This window comes from Protopterus annectens, chromosome 11.part0, assembly GCF_019279795.1.
Source record: "Protopterus annectens isolate FY-2018-M chromosome 11.part0, PAN1.0, whole genome shotgun sequence".
NCBI lineage: Eukaryota > Metazoa > Chordata > Ceratodontiformes > Protopteridae > Protopterus > Protopterus annectens.
Window position 1 is genome coordinate 1026627113 of NC_056745.1, and position 12251 is coordinate 1026639363.

The following is a 12251-nucleotide window of genomic DNA, read 5'->3' on the forward strand; positions in this document are numbered from 1 at the left end:
TACTGTTAAAATGTTTTTCGGCATGTCTAGCATACTCTAACAAGGCTTGAAGCCTACTTGTTCGGTGATCTATCATGTGCTTCGTGATGAAGCTATTGATAGGGGCAATACAACCTTTCAAAAATGCATTCTTCAATTGTTGTTCATATGAGCTATCATTCTTTTGATTTTCAGGAACAGGCATGCCACTATGGTTATTAAAACATTCTAATAATCTACCATAGTATGCATCCACAGTTTCATTATCTTGTTGTACACACTGGTTAATGCAAGTCCAGTCTGCCCTAGGTTTCCATTTTTCAGTAATGCGGTCTGTAAGACCCTTCAATCTAGTATCTAGTTCTGCGTCACTATGTGGGAGTGGCCTGTGTTGCGCGTCACGGGCATTCCAGGCGCCACAAATCATGTGCCAGTCTGGACCTAAAATCTGTCTAACTACTCTTTCTACCTCTTCCCATTTAAGTGGTAACTCAATCTCATACCCTGTAAATCCTGTAGAAATTTCTCAAAGTTAATTTTTGGATGGGGAATTCCTTCTGTAGCTTTTCGGATGTCTTCCGGTGTCCATGGTCTATACACTAAGAGAGTTGAGGCCTGGCCCTCCTGTCCTGCCTGTGGGTTTGGTACCTCTATTAATGGACAGATTTCCTCACTCTCATCTAATAAATTTCCGCTTGGTTGAACATCTATAAGTGTTTGACGTGTTGGGATCTAGTCGATAGGTTCTCTTACAAATGGTTGTCTTAATATCCCTGTTGTCTCTGGGTAGCGTGGGGGTTCAGCCGCCCTCCCGCTTCATATTCTGAGTAAGGCATCGGTGGACGTGGTAGGGGAGGGACCGATGCTACTATTATGTTATTATCCTCTTTGTCTAAAAATAATGCCCTTGCATTTTTATTTTTCTGTTCCTTGATTCGCTTCCTCAAGCCACCTATGTGCTTGAGGAACACCCAACTGTCGTTGTTTTTTTGCCTGACCTTCTGCGTCAGATTTTAACTGTCTCAAAAGTTTTACTAATGACATTTTATCCAATTTACCATCAAAGTCATACTTGTTAACCCATTTTGCAAAATATCTCACATTATCTGCTCTCTGTGATTGCATATATTTTGCATCTTCTGTTAGGGGCGGGTCACGTGACCCTTTAGTGCATTCATTTCCCATGTCTCTGAAAGAGAAAAAAGAAGAGAGAGAGAGAGAAAAAAAACAGAACTGTTACGTAACCCTTTCTCTTGTACCACGTGGTATCCTATTCCCCGTATTCACAGTAGTGTCTAGAATGACTGTTTACTTTGCTTTGTTTTATTTCCTGATCTATGACTCAAGATACAATACTTCGACTACCTCTCTCCCTGCTATCACAAACCTTAGCAATAGCACAGTGTAACCTGGTCCCCGATCTAAAACAAAAACAAAGAGAGGAATTCTGCTTACCCGAGCCTCCTGCTTATGTTTGATAGGCTTTTTAGGACCCAGTTTTCCGCTTTTCGGCCACAGATCAGACAAGTGGACAGCCTCTTTGGGCACGACAATTCAGTCGGAGGTCTTTCCTTCTTCTGCAGACTTCAGTACCACCTATATATTCTGACCTGTAGCTTACCAAGGGAATTCCGGCACGATTAGGACCAAGATGTTAAATAAATTCGTTAGAGTCAGACTGTAAAAATCATTGAGTTATTCAAACACAATGTCAATTAATAACAAACAATAATGCAGGAGATCTCAGATATCTTAAAGCTCTAATGTACATTAGGAGGCAAAAAACCATACACAAAGTTTGTATAGAATTTTGACTAACTTTATTCACAGAGTACACCAACTTTATACAGGTTATTATCAGTTTTGCCCACCTCACTGGTGTGGTCAGTGACAGGGTCTTTACATCATAGTAATTTATAAAAGTGCTGAATTTGTGTTTTCAAAAAGTCTTTTTCCCATGAGAATCTTACAGCCTTGCAAACACCTGGTCAGTCACGATGACCTCCTGAGGATGTAGCCAATTCAAGGTTCTCTGATTAGTTCAAATACAATAGATGTATGTCTTCCTTAATGCCTTTCTTTGTCTTCCTCATACCCAGCTGCGCATTATCAGAGATAGTGCGCACAATACTCTCCTGGTGGAGGCAGGAAAGAGGACACACATGCGGACAGATTTATTATTTTCTAACTTTGCAAAATAATCTTTACTTGAAAGACATGAGCCAGGCTGTGTTTGCAAGCTGCCAAGGTCAAATTTCTGATTACACTGCAGCTTGTGCTTCAAGCAATAATATGCAGGTTTATTTCTACTATTATTCTAGTAAGACAGAATTAAATGCATTACATAAACTTTGTTCTCTATTATGGATTTAAGTACATTTATTCCTAACTAAAGCACACATTTCTCTATATATTTGATCACACAACTTATATATGTTTGAATGTTTAAATACACATCTTCCTAAGCAGCACACATTGTAAATATATTTTTCTAGGCAGCATGTATGTAAATATATTTTCTAAGCAGCATGTATAGATTTTTCTAACATGTTACAATACAGTCTGACATACAGGTGCATTCCTTTTCTGTCTAGCAGGACCCACTGTTGGTACATTTTTAACACAAGCAGCTTTACAAATACATTTTTCAACACAAGCATCTTTACAAATCAGCTTGATATACAAATGGCATATAATTCTTTACAAAACTCCAGCAAGCTATGTTGGCATATGTTACACATCCACTGCCCTTCTTCTCCTGGCATACCTGGCAATACCTTACATCTTCACAGAAGGCTATGTAAAAACATTATAGAGTTATACAGTCAGAGAAACAATTACTAAGAAGTTAAAAAATGCCTAAAGTAGGTAATTACAGAAGACGCACAGAGTGATTGGAGCAGCCACTATAAGTAAGATGGAAGTATTAGAGTCTATAATGAAGTTAAGAAGATGAATAGTATTCCAAAATCTGATAGCTATATCATGCCCAAAACAGGTATATTGGTAGAGAATATAGGAAAGGATAGGTGCTTAGCGCTAAACTTGACAAAGGGGTATTGGCAGATAGCACTTACTTCATCTGTCAAACAAAAAAAAAAACAACCTTTGTAATCTTGGATTGCCTATTTTAACATACAGTGTTTCCATTTGGCTGACATGGAACCTCAGCCTCCATTGACACAATGATGTGTAAAATATCAAAGCTCCATTCATGATATGCTGCTGCTTACCTGGGTGCCATAGTCATCCATTCAGAAGACTTAGAGCCATACTAACAAGAAGTGCAGACTGTGCAAGAATTTATAAGATTGTTGGACTTGAATTTGAATGTAAAGAAAAGTAAACTTGGGCCTGGCGGAAGCCAAGTATTTGGAACGTCTCATAGGTACAAGGTTGGTAAGACCATATAAAAAAAAAAAAAAAAAAAAAAGGCCCTAAAAATTGCTCATAGTGTTAAGTAAGAGGCTGGCAAAAGATCTTCTTGGACCAGATGGATGCAATAGGACATTTGTGCCTAATTTGATGACTATTGCATTTCCTGTCAGAGCTCTTACAAGCAGAAATGCTGCTGCCAAAGAATAATGACATTTGTATCAGTAAGAACATTCAATGAACTATTGAAGACTCTTCTTCTACTTTCAGCTGCTCCCATTAAGGGTCACCACACTGGAACATATTTCTGTAGAATGAGTGGCAGTATAGTTTCTTTATGGTGTTGAGTTGCCAGTCCAGCTCTCAACTTTCCTCAGGAGGCATACACATCCACACACTCACACCTAGAGCCAATTTAGAATGTCCAATCCACCTGCAGCATGTCTTGGGAATGTTGGAGGAAACCGGAGCACCCAGAAGAAACCCATGCAAACACAGGGAGTTCATGCAGACACCACACAGAAGGCACCCTAGCCAAGAATCGAACCGGAGAACCTCTTGCTGTGAGGTGACAACCGCTGTGCTGCCTGAACTAATGAGGAATCTAGATTTTGAATTTATGTTAATAACTCCCACTTTTAAAGATTCTATCCTATATACTGATGAGTCAGAGATAGGTTTAATGACAGTATTGTCTTCCCATCCTCTACACATACATCATCTTCACTATCACTTCCTGTCCAAAACCTCTAATGGGTAACACAACCTGCAGCATAAAAATACTACTCCTCCCACCTAACCACTCCTTTTTTTCAGACTCCTACTTCAGTTTACCCATCTACATTTAAATACTTTTTCCCCACTATCATTCTTTCATACTTTAGCTACTTTTACAGTACTTCTCCAATATTCTGTCTTAACTACATCACAATGATCTTTTAAATATCTCTAACCACATTAATATTCATCATTCCATCCTTCCTGATTATATCCTCAGATCTTTAAATCTAACTGGCACACATCTAACCTCTAACCATTCACCCACCTCCATAGATCCAAATCTGTTTAACATTTCCCACATACATGTCCAGAAATATAAAAAATTCATCATCCATGACACTGAAAACTAAATAAAAGTGAAACTGAAAATAAAATTCTGATACACTCCCAAACATCTATTAATACTAGAGACAGTACACCTCTTTGGGGATATCCGTCCAAACCCACAACCCTAATTCTCTCATTTCTACTATTTAAACTTCTGTAATTTGCCCTTTGTGTGTAGCTTTTCTCCTCGGGTCTCCACTGAAAATGGGCCACCAGCCCAGTGAATTAACCCAGTTAACAAAAGACAAACAAATAAATAAATAAATAAATAATATACCCTAACAGTATGAATCCCCCTGCCTCATGCTGTAATATTACTGAACTTTTCATAACCTAGCTTAAACTTAATGCACATAAAACATTTATGCACATCTTGAATATCCCTTCTGGTAACAACATTACCACAGTAAAGGAGATGCTATCTTCGATATCCAGTACAATTCTCCAAAAAACAAATATCATGCAAGTTATCGGTATTAAATAGCTTATCTAGTAGCATAGCTAGGGCAGGGTGAGAGGGGCAACTATCCCTAGCACTAAGTGGTTGGGGGGCATGATCAACTGATCCTTATGACTGTTTAAAGCAATAATGACTTTAAAAAGCCGGTATTGCATTTGTGGTCAAACCTGAATGCTATAGCACTGCTTGTGTGTTCTAAACTGTAGCAACTGCATGCTACAGCTGCTTTCTGATGCTGCTTTCTGTTTTACCTGCTCTATTTTGTTTTCCCCCCCCCCCCCCCCCCCCCCCCCCTCCCCCCCCCCCCCCCCCCCCCCCCCCCCCCCCCCCCCCCCCCCCCCCCCCCCCCCCCCCCCCCCCCCCCCCCCCCCCCCCCCCCCCCCCCCCCCCCCCCCCCCCCCCCCCCCCCCCCCCCCCCCCCCCCCCCCCCCCCCCCCCCCCCCCCCCCCCCCCCCCCCCCCCCCCCCCCCCCCCCCCCCCCCCCCCCCCCCCCCCCCCCCCCCCCCCCCCCCCCCCCCCCCCCCCCCCCCCCCCCCCCCCCCCCCCCCCCCCCCCCCCCCCCCCCCCCCCCCCCCCCCCCCCCCCCCCCCCCCCCCCCCCCCCCCCCCCCCCCCCCCCCCCCCCCCCCCCCCCCCCCCCCCCCCCCCCCCCCCCCCCCCCCCCCCCCCCCCCCCCCCCCCCCCCCCCCCCCCCCCCCCCCCCCCCCCCCCCCCCCCCCCCCCCCCCCCCCCCCCCCCCCCCCCCCCCCCCCCCCCCCCCCCCCCCCCCCCCCCCCCCCCCCCCCCCCCCCCCCCCCCCCCCCCCCCCCCCCCCCCCCCCCCCCCCCCCCCCTCCCGCCCCCCCCCCCCCCCCCCCCCCCCCCCCCCCCCCCCCCCCCCCCCCCCCCCCCCCCCGTGCATCTGGCTTTCTATTGGAATTGCTCTAGTTGAATAAGAAAATATTTGTATGTGAGACAGGTTACAAATATGAGCAATATCAGCAACGTTTTGTAAAACTTTAAACAGTTGAGGCTTATGACTATTGGCAATGTCTCTCAACCAGCCAGACCTTTACAGGCTCTATTTGACTTTCCTCAGTAATGCCAGACATTAATCTTCAATACTTCCTGCAGTTTAAAAAATTCAGCCAAACCTCTTGTCCTATTGAATTTAAAAGATTTACTTACACTTACATTACCGAAGGTGCAGTCTACCCTTTCCCCGTTATTATTTTTCACTTTTGCAGAATTGTTCAAAAAGGACTCAACACAAAAACTGTCAAAGTTTTCTTAAAAAAATAAAGAGACTGACAAAAAAACAATCTGCTTTCTTCTACTGCACTGATGAACTGTATAAGCATGCAGAAGAAAGTGCCACACGCATGCAATATACACCAGCAAGCAGTGCTGGAGGTGGAAGAACTCTGAAGTGTAGTTACACAATAAGATTTTTAAGGCATGCTATTACAGCCTTCCCACTTTTACAAATAATCTCAGCCAAGCCAAGGACTGTGGTCAACCTATTGTTGCTGTGTTCCGAGACCTGTACATAGCCTTTTCTTAGACCTGACACTTCTGTTGCCACTGTGGATGCAGTCTGGTAACAGAAAAGAGACAGTGAGTGTGGCTATTTAAATGTAGCCAGTCTGTCAGTGTCATTCACTTACAGCAAATATTTTGGATCCTAATTTCAATTAATAATTTATTGAATTTGTTTCTGTTACAGAAGTGAGTAGACTATCTGTCATTATGAATTACTCCATCAGCTATCCTCAACTCGTACTTTCTCAAGTCTGTCTCAAATGGTTTCATAACTATCTGTCAGATAGACATCAAGAAGTCGAGTGGCAAGACTCATTCTCTCTCTTCTTGCCTATTTCCATTCTCAGACCTTTGCTTTTTAATATCTTCACTAGCAGCATTCACAATGCAATTAAGCATGCCTTATTAATCCAATATGCTGATGATTTTACCTTTATTTGTTTCACTGACAATCTACCGCTATTTCAACATATAACCCAGGAATCTTTAACTTCCACTGAACATGGCTGAACAATACAAAACTTCTTCTGAACCCCCCCCCCCCTAAAAAAATACTTTTGTTTTCTCCAGAATTTCTCAACCAGAACAAAGCTAACTCTTTTATTGCTTCCTCCAGCAATTACTCACAAAGGTCATAGTTTGTATTAATTTGCCGAAGAAAGGACAAAGGCAAATACTGGAATCTTTGTGTGGAAGCTAAAGAGAATAAAATTATTTTTTCAATATACTATTGAAAGCTAAAAAAGGAAGTCAATGCACAGCACACACACACACACACACACACACACACACACACACACACACACACACACACGTGTGTGTGTGTGTGTGTGTGTGTGTGTGTGTGTGTGTGTGTGTGTGTGTGTGTGTGTGTGTGTGTGTGTGTGTGTGTCTAATCCATTGATCGATCCATCCAATCATCCACAACCTCCATTTCCCATTTTTGCACATATATCCTCTGAAAATACACATTCCTAGTTAGGTTTATATTTGCTTTTAAGTGTAATGTTTAGAGAAAATGTACTTTCTCTGTGAACTTTACACAAAAAGAAAGTGTATTTGTAATGGTGTTATGAAGGATCTGTACTTAAGACTCAGGTGAGGCATTTAATTCTTTCTCAAGTTATGTATATAAACGTTGCATAATACAAACTAACCTCTCCTTCTGCAGAACATGCTTTAGTATAGAATGTCATACCTTATTATTTAATAAGTTTACCTATTATACTCAGATGCTTTTGCCACACCTGTTCACTGATTCTTCTGACTGAAATACCAGGAAAAACTTTACTCATTAGTATAATGCCTGAGCAATTTGTCTGCCGGTTTATGTTCCTTTTCTTGTAGTAAGTATCACCAAACATCACTGCATTGATTTTTAAATGTCTTAGGAACAACTGTGTTTTAACAGACTGTGTCTAGACAGATAAACAATCCCTGCAGTGGGATATGCTTAACTGAGATCTGACAGCTCTGTTGCCCAGGGGGATGCTGTACAGTATCAAAAAAAGGAGGCAGTGAGTGTGGCAATCTAAGCGTAGCCAGTCTGTCAACATCAGTCATTTACTTACAACAAATATTTTATATCCTCATTTTGGTTGATCAATTAATTAATTAAATTAGTTTCTGTTATGCAAATGAGTACACTAATCCCTCTGAGTCATTTTCATTAGCAGCCTGGAAATACATTAAAAAGGCTGTATTACCTTTAAAAGCACATGCAGAATCTGCTACTGTTAAAGATAAACGAATAACAAAAATTATTATAAATAATTGTTGTTAAATGTTATAGATGCAAAAGGTACTGCCAACATTTAACAGAAATGAAAATGTATTAGTAAGAGGAGCTAGTAATTAAAAAAATGCCACTTTGCCTATTTATAAGTTTAGGACTGAACTTAATAACAGTATGGTTTATTAGTAAGGCCGGACTTTATTTTTGTAGCAGAAAGTTTTCAGAGGGTCTCTGATTGTATCCAACATCCAAACACATGAGGATAGGTTAGATTATGAGTCTTCTAAATTACCTGTATTTGTATCTGCATCTTGTGATGGACAGGAATCCTTCCAAGATATAGCCTCTGTTTTATGCCAGAAGTATGCTATGGGAGGATCTGACTCCTTCATGAACCTGAACAGTATAAAGTGAGTATCAGAGAGCGAATGGATGACTTCATGAATACATGAATTAAGTTGATGGGTACAAGGAAGAATGAATATGAATGGCTATGAGGAGAAAAGGTATTCCATAGTTTGGGACCAAGATGGAGAAAATCTTACAACAGGTTGGTGGTTTATGAAAAGGTATTGAAGAAGGCTTTCAGAAGAAATTATAAGAAGGGAAAATTCTAGTAGGCTGAAAAGGCATAAGAGTGTCAGGTTGAGTTGAATAGCTGTGGTTTGTTGTACTGGCAGCTAAACTGCAACCCACCCAGATAGAACACAAGAAATAATATTTTACTGACATTTAAAGTCAGAAACGCGACTGTTATTTTTAAATTAAAAAAAGTAAACTTTGCAAATTTCTGTTTTGTTTCTGGTGCTTAGAAGTTCCAAGGAAATAAAAAAAAACTTGGTCTTGGCCATCGAACGAAAAAAGCTTCACAAACTGTTAAAACAAACAGCACGAAGAGATAAAGCCAGGAAACAACCTAAAAATTATCAAATGCCCTTGTATCAATCCAATAATACAAGGACATTCGATAATTTTTTGGTCTTGGCCATCACCATCTGCCAGGGGTTTTAAACTTGGGTCTACCCCATTACTCCCCCTCCCATTGCAGTCTTCATGGTTGTGTCCAAGTGGTCTCCTCAACAACTCAGCCCTGCCCTCTGCCCTTTTTCCTCTTTGATCAATGTCACCCAGAGTGACATCCTCAGCCTCCACCAGGGATCACCACAGGGAGTGCTCAAGTAACCACTCATCCTTTCCCTGCTCCATCAGTTGCCCGAGACCCTAATATATGCATGTGTGTGTGGTGTGTGTGTGTGTGTGTGTGTGTGTGTGTGTGTGTGTGTGTGTCTATATATATATATATATATATATATATATATATATATATATATATATATATATGTGTGTGTGTGTGTGTGTGTGTGTATATATATATATATATATATATATATATATATATATATGTGTGTGTGTGTGTCTGTGTGTGTGTGTGTGTGTGTGTGTGTGTGTGTGTGTGTGTGTGTGTGTGTGTATATATATATATATATATATATATATATATATATATATATATATATATATATATATATATATATATATATAAAATATACATATATTATAGGGTCTATATTAGTCCGTCGAAACGGCTGACGATCGAACACTAGATGGTCGAACTGTGAAGTTCGAACACTAATTATCGCGAAGAATTCAGTGGGCTGTGTCTGTGGCTTCGTGATTATCAGGACTGTGGTGGGAAGTTATGGGTTGGTTCAGGTAAATGTGCGATTGTGTGGATGTTAGGGTTAGGGCACGGGTTAGGTGGGTGTGTGATAGTGACAAACTTTAGGGTTAGGGTGGGATAGGTGAGTTAGGGTTAGGGCACAGGTCAGGTGAGTGTGCGATAGTGCCAGAACTTAGGGTTAGGGTTTGGGTTATGGTAAGTGGATATATAGCAGTGTATGTACAGTTTAGTGTGGGGTTAGATGTAGGATTTTAAGTGTTTGTGTGTGGATTGCTGTTTTTTTGGTGTGCTTGTGTTGTGTGTGTGTTTCTTGGAACAGCTGTTCTAAGACTTCGGTGTTTTTGTACTTCGTGGTTAGAAGTTCGAACATATGGTTTTCGAACTTCAGCCATTTCAGTGAACTGATATAGACCCTATATTATATATATATATATATATATAGATATATATATATATATATATATATATATATATATTTATATACATATATACACACACACACACACACACACACACACACACACATATATATATATATATATATATATGGATTCACTTCAGAAGATCGAATTTCCGAAATCTCGAACTGCAAATAACCGAAACCAAAAGCTCAAGTTTCAGAAACTCGAACTTCTGAAGGGAAACCATAAAAAAAAAAAAACACAAACTTCGCTTTTGCAGGGGGGCTTTGCCCCCCACACCCCCCCCTACTTAAATATACCATCTCCAAGATTGCGCTACAGTGGGGAGATGGGAAATCTCTCGTCTTGCGCTGTATGCGGAAGTGCAAAACGGGAGATTTCTCACTTCCTGCCAACACCACAAAACAAATAAAACATTACGTACACACAAGGCGTACAACAATACTTGCCTCTGTGTGCACGTAATGTATTAAGGTAAGTAAAGTCTTATTTCTAAACACTACACACATTCGATTTATTAAAATCTCGATCATATGGTCTCGACCATATGAAATTCGAGATTTCAATAATTCGATTATGTGAAGTGTTCCCATATATATATATATATATATATATATATATATATATATATATATATAGGTCCACCTCACTAGGTAGACACACCACAATGTCAACAGCAAGAAAGTCGATCACAAAAGATCGACAATGGAAAAGCTGACATTAAGTTATGCATGTTTGAGTAAAATCCTTTATTCATGCAACCAACAAAAAACAAAATAACATCATTTTTTGCAAGACACACTCCCACACCATCTGATAATTATATAGACTAACTCCGAGATTGCATAATCTCCAAGGAAAGAGAATATTCCATCGACATTTTACATATGATGACCTTTCGTTGTCTACTTTCTTGCTATTGACTTGACATTGTGGCATGTTGACCTTGTTTTGCTCTGTATTATTATTATTGTAAACTTGTCTCTACTTGCATGTCTGTTTGGGGCTTTTCCCCTTGGGTCTCCACTGAAAAAGGATAAATTCTTACCCAGCTGGACCAACGGTTAACAAATGCAAAATAAATAAAAATAATAACATATATATATATATATATATATATATATATATATATATATATATGTATAGACACATGTGTATATATATATATATATATATATATATATATATATATATATATATATATATATATATATATATATATATATATATATATATGGGAGCCCTTCATTTGTTCGAACTTTCAAATGTTTGAAACTCATATGGACAACACCATATGAGTGAACGTTTGAAAGGTCGACAAATGATAGCTGAGATCCTGCTACAGTGCGGGACTGGGATATTCCCCTTTTCTGCACTGTAGTGCGATCTTGGAGTGAGAATATTTAAGTAGCAGGGGGGTGTGGGGGTGCTTGGGGGCTTGTCCCCCCTGCATAACATAGTTTTATTGTGTTTACAGGTCGGTAAATGTTGTTATATTAGGATGTTTGTGTTTCAGAATGTCGATCATATGGTGTCAGCCTTCTGAAGTAGACCCGTATATATATATATATATATATATATATATATATATATATATATATATATATATATATATATATATATATATATATATATATATACATAGATATATATACAGGTCTACTTTGAAACATCTAAAACCCATAACATCAGATTTTATAACACTGAGACCACAACATCTAAAACCCAAAACATCTAAAACCCATAACATCGAATTTCATAACATCTAACACTACAAATTACAATAGAATAACATCCCCTGCACATATAATGACACCAAACTACAAAACACACGTTTTACTATGTTTCTGCAGGGGGGCAAGCCCCCCTGCACCCCCCACCCCCCATAAATTGAATATACTAATTCCAAGATCGCACTATAGTGGGAAAAAGTTAATTTCCTAACCCCACTGTATCAAGCCACCCTGCGGAAA